Source organism: Lepidochelys kempii, chromosome 4 (assembly GCF_965140285.1).
Source record: "Lepidochelys kempii isolate rLepKem1 chromosome 4, rLepKem1.hap1, whole genome shotgun sequence".
In the NCBI taxonomy this organism is placed as follows: domain Eukaryota; kingdom Metazoa; phylum Chordata; order Testudines; family Cheloniidae; genus Lepidochelys; species Lepidochelys kempii.
Window position 1 is genome coordinate 79,586,397 of NC_136383.1, and position 12,100 is coordinate 79,598,496.

Consider the following 12,100-nt stretch of genomic DNA (forward strand, 5'->3'; position numbering starts at 1 on the left):
GCAAGGGGCTGGTCCAAGCCCCAGTATGACCGCAAAGTGATCTTTGAATAAAAGACAGAGTTTGGTTTGAGGAACTAAAACCAAACCTTCCTGGGAGCAAGATGCTTTCAGGTGAATAGTAAGGAGGCTGGCAGCTCCATGGAACAACTAGGAACTGGGATTCTGCTAACAGCATGAGGTCAGTTACCAACCTTTCACTTTTATAACATCTGCTGTCCCAGCTCCTAGTAGCTCAGCTCCCCTATGCAGAGATGACGTATGAATAAGAGCGAAAGCTTTCTTGTATTTTCATTCGGCTCTCTCCTCCCTTTCTTAAACAGAGAGGACATTGGTTAACTTACATAAGAACAGCCATATTGGGTAAGACCAAAGGTCCACCTAGCCCAGTATCCTGTCTTCCGACAGTGGCCAATTCCAGGTGCCCCAGAGGGAATGAACAGAACAGGTAATCAACAAGTGATCCATCCCCTGTTGCCTATTCCCAGCTTCTGGGATCATAACTTGGGGTCATCATTGGATTTGACTGTTAACATTAGGAGGCATATGCTGACTGCTTGCCCCAGGCAACAAGGAAGGCTCAATCTTCATGGGAGGAAGAGCAAACAGGAGGGCACCCAACCCACCAGTGACAAATGGGGGTTAGGTGGGCTGCAGTCCCTGGCCTAGAAGATGCCACAGACAGTAGTATATGGAGCCCATGCTGGAGCAGAGGCCACCTTCTGACTCTAGAAACACTGGGCAGGAGGGGTGTGTGTGTGACTACCATTGACATCCTGAACTATCAGATGTTCTCACCAACCAAATCAGAGCCTTGAGAGTGTGTCAGTCCCTACTGTAGACTGGCAGTAAATAAACCTGCCAAAAGCCAGCCATTAGCACAACATGTATAGATTCATAGATTCCAAGGCTAGAAGGGACCACCGTGATCATCTAGTCTGACCTCCTGTATTACACAAGCCAGTTTCCACACAAAAATATCCCTAGAGCAGATCTTTTAGAAAACATGTCCAATCTTGATTTTAAAAGTGTCAGTGATGAAGAATCCACCACAACTCTTGGTAAATTGTTCCAATAGTTAATTACTCTCACTGTTAAAAGTTTACATTTTATTTTCAGTCTGAATTTGTCTAGCTTCAGCATCCAGTCATTGGATTGTGTTATGCTTTTCTCTACTAGATTGAAGAGCACATTTGTTCCCCATATAGGTATTTATAAACAGTGATTTTCCATCTTATACCTACACCCTCCATTATGCTTGCAGAGAGGGACTGGAGGAAAATATTTTATTATTTTTGCACCTTTTGCTGTATTTCTAAGTACCATGCCAATGCTTAACATGCTGGTGGCAACCCATCCATCCTTGCTAGGACTCCCAACATCGCTAACACCTATGGAGCGGAACTGCTATCAGCGATGCTGAAACATTTCTGAAAGCTTTTTTATTATTATTTATTTATTTGTGTAGCCCACTGACCCAACACAAGTTAGGTGGTATGAACATTGTCCTTATTCATTGCTTTTCTGTGGAAAATGAATTGTGAAAAAAGTCCTAAGTGCCCTACTGGGCACCAGCCTCAGTCTTAAGTAGACGCCTCCCAGAAGATGTAAAATGATAGGCATAGTTATTATATGTATGATTGTAAACAGCACACCTGTAGTTTTTGAGCCTGTGACAAAGCACACCTGCATGATTCCCCCTTGTGGCCCAATATGGCACTACTTACCCTGTAAAAGGGTCTCCAACAGTCACCACCTCTTGTAGGGTATAATGCAGTGATGCTTTAGCCCTCTGGTTAAGGCACACTTTAGTCCCATCCCTTCCAGGGTATCAAAGGCCCCAAATTAAGAAGGCTAAGAATGCAAAACAGGGTCATCCAATGAGTCTTCAGCAGGACCCTACCCTTCTACTCAGGTCTTGTTGTGTGACAGCCACTCCTTTGGTCAGTCCCTCCCGTCTATCAGTGCTCATCTAGACAGTAAGCTGGCTCAGACACTAACTATACCAGAGAGAGAACAAAAGCTCTCTGCTCTTCTTCCTAGTCAAACCTGAACTCTGCTAGGCCATCTCCTTTTAATGTCCCTCTCCACAGCTGACATCTGCTGCAGGTGTAGCAGGTTGGGTCTAATTGGCTCTAAAGGCTTCATTAAATCCCTCCTTGGCAGTGCTGGGCGTGTATGCCCCTGTACAGAGCTAAATCCTGTGGTCTTTATTCAGGCAAAGCTCACACTGAAATCTGTCTATCCATCCAGTCATGTATACTGTGTCAGTCACCAGGTATCTGAATGCCTGAAGACTTAAAAGATAGTTTTATTGAAGAAGGACCTTGGGTTGGGCTGTTGTTTGCATACCTCTCCTGTGACCCCAAAACGTAACTTGCTGGATGCACAGTCTTTTTTAAAAAGAAGTTCAGCAATAACGCTCGTCTAGATAAAATTATTGACATCTGAATGCAGATTCTTTAGCTTTCAATAGCTAATGTAGGATGCTTCTGTTTCATGTTGAACATTAGTATTTTGTACATTCAAAACATACATATGGATAGCATAATCCGGACAGCTATGTTCCAGTATTGTACATGTTCCAAGACATGTTTTACAATATCATGGGGTCCTCTTTTATTTTTCAAATTAAACAGAGAGGGTTAAATGCTCCCTGAGTCTGCACAGGTAAGTAAGGATGGGGAAGGGTACAAAGAGAGAAGATTCAGCACACAAATGATGTGTGCATTAAGTAGATACCCCACTGCATCATAAAGGAGTTCAGTATCTATTTATCTGTTGCATCTCTCAACTCACATAATGTAGCAGTCAGTGTGAGCACAAGGAGAGAATGTGGCATGGGTGGCTAGCTTGGCCCAAATTCAACAAGACAGCATCCACAGTTGTGAGCATATTACTGCTGAAGAAAGTAGCAGGAAACAACTCATCACTGCATGCTGTACTGACCTGATCTGTGTCTTTCTTGCCAGAGATAACAAGATTTCTCTTGCCATGGGCAGAGCTGACTGTATCTGGATATAAACTAACTGGGCATTATTTGGGGTGTATTGCTGGAATTTGTCCTCGGCTGGTTCCAGAAATATTCTGTTTTACTTTTTAACTTCTAATCTCATAACCAGAAATTGGTCAGAGGTTTAACATGCACATTGCTTCTTCAGCTAGAGACAGCCGTCCAACTCTGGTGTTTGTAGTGCCAATATCTAGATCTTTGAAGGGGAGTTAACAATTACAAACTGTATGGTCACATGAAGGTTTTAGAGAGGATTTCTACTGCCTCCCATCAAATGCTTTTTTCCATAGCTAGCCATTATGATGGCAGCACATCAAAATTAGGGAATGCAGTTTGTTCCGAACCATAAACTGGTCTGTATATTGTATGTATTTCTTAGTCACTCTATCACTAGAATCATAGAATATGAGGGTTGGAAGGGACCTCAGGAGGTCATCTAGTCCAACCCCCTGCTCAAAGCAGGACCAATCCCCAACTAAATCATCCCAGCCAGGGCTTTCTCAAGCCTGACCTTAAAAACCTCTAAGGAAGGAGATCCCACCACCTCCCTAGGTAACCCATTCCAGTGCTTCACCACCCTCCTAGTGAAAAAGTTTTTCCTAACATCTAACCTAAATCTCCCCCCCTGCAACTTGAGACCATTGCTCCTTGTTCTGTCATCTGCTACCTAAATCCTGCCTCTGCACCCCTATGAGGTCCCTAAGGAGAGTGTATGAACCTACAATACAAAATTAATATCAACCTCTATGTACAGTATTTTGAAGAGTATGCCAATACTATCTAGAAACACAGATAAAGACCAGAGCTTTTACACTGAGTCCAAATGATGGATAATGCTGAATACTGTAACAGATTCTTCTTTTTAAAATATTACTAGAACTGAAGAGGAAAGCACCACTGTATGTCCTATGTCTTTGACACATTGACTAGTGTAATCACCAGTCCAGCAGTCCAAACGTAATAAATTTTGGTTTATTTTGGTTTATCTGTTTTGGTTTGGGGATGAGAGTGTTTATATAGAAATGAATAATTAGTTTCAGTGGGACTTTATGTGTGGGTATCCTTCAATCATTATTTTGTTGAAGAGTGGTACCAGCTCATCCAGATAGAGATTTGGCTGAGAATAAAATTGTGACCAGTATTATTTTAGTGTGAGGCTGTATGGCTTTTGGGAGTACATCCTTTAGAGACACTTACCCAGAGCATCTTGTTTGGAGCTTTAATCTCTGTATATAGTGGTCAGATAAAAAATTTGCACCAGCTCACCTGTTGGTGTAAATCAGTCTCATTCTATTGATTTAATGGAGCTACACCAATTTACATCACTTGCAGATCTTTCTCAATATAGTTCTGTGTCTAAAATTATAACATCACTTTTAATTCATTGTCCAGTAAATCTACTTTATGACCTCAGCCTTGAGATGTATGTCTAACTGAAAGAAGAAGCAAATATTACATCTTAAGGAACAATAAGAGAGTCTGGGAGAATGAATCCACTATGTTTTATCAAGATATTTTTCAGCCAACAATTTCTGAAGGGTCCAGTCACCAGCTCTCTTTTCTGGCTTCCTATTATAGCGGGCATCCTGCCAGTTTTTATAATATTACTGACGGTTGAATAAAAGGACACCTCTGGAAAAGACTCTCAGTACTGAGAAGGTAGTCAGAGTTCAGAAAGGAAAGAATGATATCACAGGCAATGTTTACCTCTGTGCTCCAGCGGAGGGGGCAGTCCAGCTGAGTAGTTTTTCTTTGTATGCCTCCTGAAGTATTGTGTGCACCCACTGAATCTTTCACCAAATCCACAGAGAAAATGGGACTGATCTCAACAGCCTTTTTTTTATCATCCACTTCAGCTGCAACATCACAATCATCCAGTGTGGTTAAATCATCAATGAGGTTGAAGAGGTGTGAAATGACTGACAGGGGCTTCATTAATGAAATAATCTTCTGATTCCGAGTCTGTGCCAGTAGAAAATTACCAGTCATTCATTTACCTTGTATTTTAAGCTATATTTTGCAATTTAAAAAGAAATCCAGTTTTATCATGATGAAAACATTGGGTTTGATTCACCAGTGCATTACTCCAGTTTTTCACTTGAGTTACACACACATAAAACAAGAATAATGCAATGATTTGTCAGACCCAGATCTTAGATTTACAGAGGGCCTCTGAACCCAAAGAATCTCAAATTATTTAGAAAGTGATATATAAACTATATAAATTACACTGATAACTTCACGCAGTACTAAAATGCAGCTACTTCTAGAGTGGAATGTGACAGTATATAGAACAGCAAGTGAAAAATAATATCACACCCATTTGAAAATGTAGATATAGCTTTGTAGGAAGATTGTAATTATCCCAAGTGGATTTGGCCAGGATACCAGAATTAACATTCCCCCACACATACACTACTGCAAAAAAGTGTTGTGAGCTATTTGGTGCCCACACAGATCAGGAGCACAGTTTTAAATCTCACCCAAACATCAGCATCTTCCCCCTTCTTAGTCCCAAGCTGGAGCATTGGATCATTATGAACTCTAGGGAAAGGATATCACCAAATGGATCATCAACAGCGCTTCCTGCAGTGCTGTCGTATTTCCTGGGATGTCTCCCTTAAATTCTCTGACCATGCTGGACCTTGTTTAGCATATAAAGTGTGATGCACTCACAGATGAATCTAGTATGGCCTTAAGAATTGAAGCACTTTAGTCTTTCCAATGTTTTAGTTTCAGGCCACTACTTCTTACTACCCTGAAAGGGCTCTTTCAGATGATTGAGATACTCCATCTGTAGGCTGAATCTGTTACCTCCACTGCATTCCTTCCATTCCCTGCTAGCCACAGTAATGAGCAATGGGGATTAGTCATTGAACTTGGGTTTCCAGCATCATATTGCAATCCATTACTAGCTAGCCTCATTAGATTTGTTTTGCTAACACAAATCTAAACAACCTACCAGGCCATCCACAGAGTATAGCAGCACCCTGCTACAATGCTGCTGTAGTTAATGCTTTGTCAGTTTCCTTTATAATCAATATGGCTTTTCCTTGGACACCAACTTTCACACAAGGCCAAATCCTGTTCACCTCATTCATGCAAGAAGTACCAATGATGGCAACGGGGCTACTAAAATGAATGAGATGAGCCTAAAATCTAGAACCCCAAATTAGTGAATGAATACAGTTAAAAGTTAAAAAATCAAATAAAAACAGAAGAGAAAATAAACTGAGGGCTAGAGGCAAGGAAGAGAGCTGTTTTCCTATGAGAGGCAAAAGTCCATGACAGCTCAATGCAGTAGATGCATTGCTGCAATGCAAGAGCTGTGGTGGAGAAGGCTCTCACATCAACAATGGTGAGACTATGTGGAGGGTCAGAGATGTCAAGGCTAGGTGAGTGGGAAGGGCTATATAGCAGGACAATGGCTGTGATAGGTTTCAGAGTAACAGCTGTGTTAGTCTATATTCGCAAAAAGAAAAGGAGGACTTGTAGCACCTGAGAGACTAACCAATTTATTTGAGCATGAGCTTTCGTGAGCTACAGCTCACTTCATTGGATGCATACTGTGGAAAGTGTAGAAGATCTTTTTATACACACAAAGCATGAAAAAAATATCTCCCCCCACCCCACTCTCCTGTTGGTAATAGCTTATCTAAAGTGACCACTCTCCTTACAATGTGTATGATAATCAAGGTGGGCCATTTCCAGCACAAATCCAGGGTTTAACAAGAACCTCTGAAGAGGGCTGGCGGGGGGGTAGGAAAAAACAAGGGGAAAGAGGTTACCTTGTATAATGACTTAGCCACTCCCAGTCTCTATTCAAGCCTAAGTTAATTGTATCCAATTTGCAAATGAATTCCAATTCAACAGTCTCTCGCTGGAGTCTGGATTTGAAGTTTTTTTGTCGTAATATCACAACTTTCATGTCTGTAATCGCGTGACCAGAGAGATTGAAGTGTTCTCCGACTGGTTTATGAATGTTATAATTCTTGACATCTGATTTGTGTCCATTTATTCTTTTACGTAGAGACTGTCCAGTTTGACCAATGTACATGGCAGAGGGGCATTGCTGGCACATGATGGCATATATCAGATTGGTAGATGTGCAGGTGAATGAGCCTCTGATAGTGTGGCTGATGTTATTAGGCCCTGTGATGGTGTCCCCTGAATAGATATGTGGGCACAGTTGGCAACGGGCTTTGTTGCAAGGATAGGTTCCTGGGTGAGTGGTTCTGTTGTGTGGTATGTGATTGCTGGTGAGTATTTGCTTCAGATTGGGGGGCTGCCTGTAGGCAAGGACTGGCCTGTCTCCTAAGATTTGTGAGAGTGTTGGGTCATCCTTCAGGATAGGTTGTAGATCCTTAATAATGTGTTGGAGGGGTTTTAGTTGGGGGCTGAAGATGACGGCTAGTGGCGTTCTGTTATTTTCTTTGTTAGGCCTGTCCTGTAGTAGGTGACTGCTGGGAACTCTTCTGGCTCTATCAATCTGTTTCTTCACTTCCGCAGGTGGGTATTGTAGTTGTAAGAATGCTTGATAGAGATCTTGTAGGTGTTTGTCTCTGTCTGAAGGGGTTGGAGCAAATGCAGTTGTATCGCAGAGCTTGGCTGTTGACAGTGTATCGTGTGGTGTGGTCAGGGTGAAAGCTGGAGGCATGCAGGTAGGAATAGCGGTCAGTAGGTTTCCGGTATAGGGTGGTGTTTATGTGACCATCGTTTATTAGCACTGTAGTGTCCAGGAAGTGGATCTCTTGTGTGGACTGGACCAGGCTGAGGTTGATGGTGGGATGGAAATTGTTGAAATCATGGTGGAATTCCTCAAGGGCTTCTTTTCCATGGGTCCAGATGATGAAGATGTCATCAATATAGCGCAAGTAGAGTAGGGGCTTTAGGGGACGAGAGCTGAGGAAGCGTTGTTCTAAATCAGCCATAAAAATGTTGGCATACTGTGGGGCCATGCGGGTACCCATAGCAGTGCCGCTGATTTGAAGGTATACATTGTCCCCAAATGTAAAATAGTTATGGGTAAGGACAAAGTCACAAAGTTCAGCCACCAGGTTAGCCGTGACATTATCGGGGATAGTGTTCTTGACGGCTTGTCGTCCATCTTTGTGTGGAATGTTGGTGTAGAGGGCTTCTACATCCATAGTGGCCAGGATGGTGTTTTCAGGAAAATCACCGATGGATTGTAGTTTCCTCAGGAAGTCAGTGGTGTCTCAAAGGTAGCTGGGAGTGCTGGTAGCATAGGGCCTGAGGAGGGAGTCTACATAGCCAGACAATCCTGCTGTCAGGGTGCCAATGCCTGAGATGATGGGGCGCCCAGGATTTCCAGGTTTATGGATCTTGGGTAGTAGATAGAATATCCCAGGTCGGGGTTCCAGGGGTGTGTCTGTGCGGATTTGATCTTGTGCTTTTTCAGGGAGTTCTTGAGCAAATGCTGTAGTTTCTTTTGGTAACTCTCAGTGGGATCAGAGGATAATGGCTTGTAGAAAGTGGTGTTGGAGAGCTGCCGAGCAGCCTCTTGTTCATATTCCGACCTATTCATGATGACAACAGTACCTCCTTTGTCAGCCTTTTTTATTATGATGTCAGAGTTGTTTCTGAGGCTGTGGATGGCATTGTGTTCCGCACGACTGAGGTTATGGGGCAAGTGATGCTGCTTTTCCACAATTTCAGCCCGTGCACGTCGGCGGAAGCACTCTATGTAGAAGTCCAGTCTGCTGTTTCGACCTTCAGGAGGAGTCCACCTAGAATCCTTCTTTTTGTAGTGTTGGTAGGGAGGTCTCTGTGGATTAGTATGTTGTTCAGAGGTGTGTTGGAAATATTCCTTGAGTCAGAGACGTCAAAAATAGGATTCTAGGTCACCACAGAACTGTATCATGTTCATGGGGGTGGAGAGGCAGAAAGAGAGGCCCCGAGATAGGACAGCTGCTTCTGCTGGGCTAAGGGTATAGTTGGATAGGTTAACAATATTGGTGGGTGGGTTGAGGGAACCATTGCTGTCGCCCCTTGTGGCATGTAGTAGTTTAGAAAGTTTAGTGTCCTTTTCCTTTTGTAGAGAAGCAAAGTGTGTGTTGTAAATGGCTTGTCTAGTTTTAGTAAAGTCCAGCCACGAGGAAGTTTGTGTGGAAGGTTGTTTTTTTATGAGAGTATCCATTTTTGAGAGCTCATTCTTAATCTTTCCCTGTTTGCTGCAGAGGATGTTGATCAGGTGGTTCTGCAGTTTCTTTGAGAGCGTGTGGTATAAGCTGTCAGCATAGTCTGTGTGGTATGTAGATTGTAATGGATTTTTTACCTTCAGTCCTTTTGGTATGTGATGTTTGGCTGTGATGTTTACCAAACCCTGACTTCAGTGGTTTAGGAACTACCCAGTGTGTTGGGTCATAAAATAGCCCAGCGAGCCTGCTGAAGACCTCTCTTAAGAGGGCTACAGTGCGGATGACCCCAAGTAACTGCCTTTATTAAGGTGGTTCCATCCAGCCTCTCACAGTAGAATATTGCCCCATTTTTGGTAAGGGTTTAAGTCTCCATTTGAAAACATACCTGGGTTCAAATAAAGCACGAGGTGACTTTCTTTAAATGGCCTATTGAGGTATGCAGTGTTGGTGCAGTCCTGTTGGTCCCAGGATATTAGACAGACAAGGTGGGTGAGGGAATATATTTTATTGGACCAACTTCTGATTTCTTACCTGATTTCCAGGTAACTTTCCTGATTTTTTTCTTCTTCCGATGCTGGGAGCCTGTGGTGATTTCTTGCTGGGGGAGAGGGAGGCTCTGTCCTAGGTGAGATGCAGAAAGTGGTTCCTCAGTTTCTCCCAAGTCCCTCTGCAGCGCTGCTCAGCATATTTGGAGTTGTATGCGGTGCCCAGAGGGTTATAGGTGGCGCGACCTTTCTGCGGATGAGGTTTGGTTTCTTGCATTTGCTCAGGGAGTAGCTGTGGCTGTTAAGTTTCGCTTCCCTTTTCTTCATGTTGGGGCTTTTCCATTTCAGCCCTGGGTCCAACGGAAGATGTTACTGGCCCGCCTTGTGGCTAAAGGGCGGGAAGGGACTTTCACGTGTGCCAGTCAGGGCGCGCGGGCTGGCACTGTGGAAGTTTGCCAGCGGTGCCCAGCGTGGCTTAGTGATGGGGGGTGGTTTTGTTTGCACCAAGGAGCTGCTGCGGTGTGAACCCCGCAGGGGCTGCCCAGGCACAGTCACTCCGGCGGGTCAGCCAGCCACTGTACACGGCGCTGGACAGTTTTCCGCCTGCCCCTCGCAACCCGCGCCCAGCAGCTCTGAGCACAGCCCCTTGCACAGTCCGCGGCGCGCTGGAGCCCGGCTTTGGTCAGGGCAGAATAAGCGACCAACTGGCTTCTGCTGTTGACATCCAGCACCGGCCCCGCCAAAGAACCAACATCCTCCCCCCCTGTCCCCCCCACACACACACTCCAACGCACAATCCCGAGCCGCCTCTGGCACAGCTCCCGGGCTCCTGGCAAGCCCATCCCGGAGCTGTCCCCTTCGGGGCTGTGGGGCTCTCCAGGGAGAAGCCAGGCCCACACTCACTCCCCTGGGAAAGTCAGAAAGAACGGGCTTGCTGCTCCCGGAGGGAGGGGCTGAGCTCCTGCAGGCCCGGGACACCTCCGTGGGTGGGACTTGGCCGTGCTCAGGATCGGGCCCAGTAGCGCCTGTGCAAACTCAGGGTCACTGTTATTTCCGCCTTGTTTCTTTTGCTTGCAGTAACAGAACCTAAACCCTGAAGCGTTCGTGTTCCGCTCAGTGTGAGCCCTGAACACAAGCCAAGGGCACCCTCAATGAAAGCTTCCTGCCCTGGTCCTGAGGGACCGACCCCGTTAATAGCTGTGAATGGTTGACCCTCCTTGACTTTAGTCCTGGTAGTTAGATCCCTGAATATAGGAGCCTGCCGGCACTAAAGTAAAAGGGCATTTGGGCACTGGCTTCAGAATTGGGCCCTTCATGGTATGTCTGTAATGAGAGTTTGTGTATGTGTGTATTGGGGGGGGGGAGTCCACAAAGGACAGAGAAAAAGGCCTTATTTGTCTATTCCTCTGGGTTTATAACTTTAAATCTCCTATGTTTGTACTGTTTGTATATGTAATTTGCACGTTTTGATTAAATAACGTGTGTATCAAGTATTTAAAGGCCTCACCAACAAAATAAAAAATAGTCTCACATTGTAAGAGAATAATTACAAATGAGCTACGAGGCAAAAGCGACTAAAAGACAAACTGGAGTTAAGGGGAAGAGTATCCAGTTTTCCTGGTCAGATAACCGAGCACAATCTTGCGTTAGGAAAATCTAAGTGTCACTTTTGGAGAGTTTAAAATAGAAACGCTCCTTGTCTTTGGAGGCGCTGAAAAGTGTAAGAGAGGTCAAGGAGATTTCCCAAGCAGCTCATAATTTCTGCTCACGGTTTTCTTCTTAGTCTGATCAGAGATATAACGTTGGAAATAAGGAAAAGAAAAAAGCAAACGTCTGAGTTAATATGCCATAACATTTTCAGCCCTCTGACTTCACCACCCTGGCCCCTGGCATACCCACTTTGTAGGCTACTGCTCTACTCCTTCCCAGCCTTCTCTGTCAAGCTGAACCTGGACAAAATCCCATCCTGGTTTGGGCTGGGATGCAGAACTACAATTCTGTGGCAGAAAAGAAGAAAATAAACAAGTCTAGTGGTGTAAAAAGTTGTCTTGCGGTTGCCTGCAGCTGGTGGTTAACACAGACTGTAAGAGGATCAACTCCATCTCCGCCGGCGAAGGGAAGAAAAAAGGAAGGTGGGGGGGGGGGAGACCTCACATTTGCTATTCACAGTTTAGTTAATTTGGATGATAACGGTTAGTTTTTAATCCCATTGTATGAGACTGAATATACTACAAGCGTCCCAAAAGAATATCTACTGCAAACAGAACACCACACTGGAGTGTCTGAGTTTGAATCTAGTCTGGCATACAAACATTTGGGAAGATGCAGTTAAAGAATTACTTCTAAGTTTTAATACTGAACAGTTCTAAACTCTTTGCGTGCAAACCTCAGGTTTGATCGTTGGACTTTAAGTCTATTTGACTATATTGCACTGAGGGAGGGGGTCA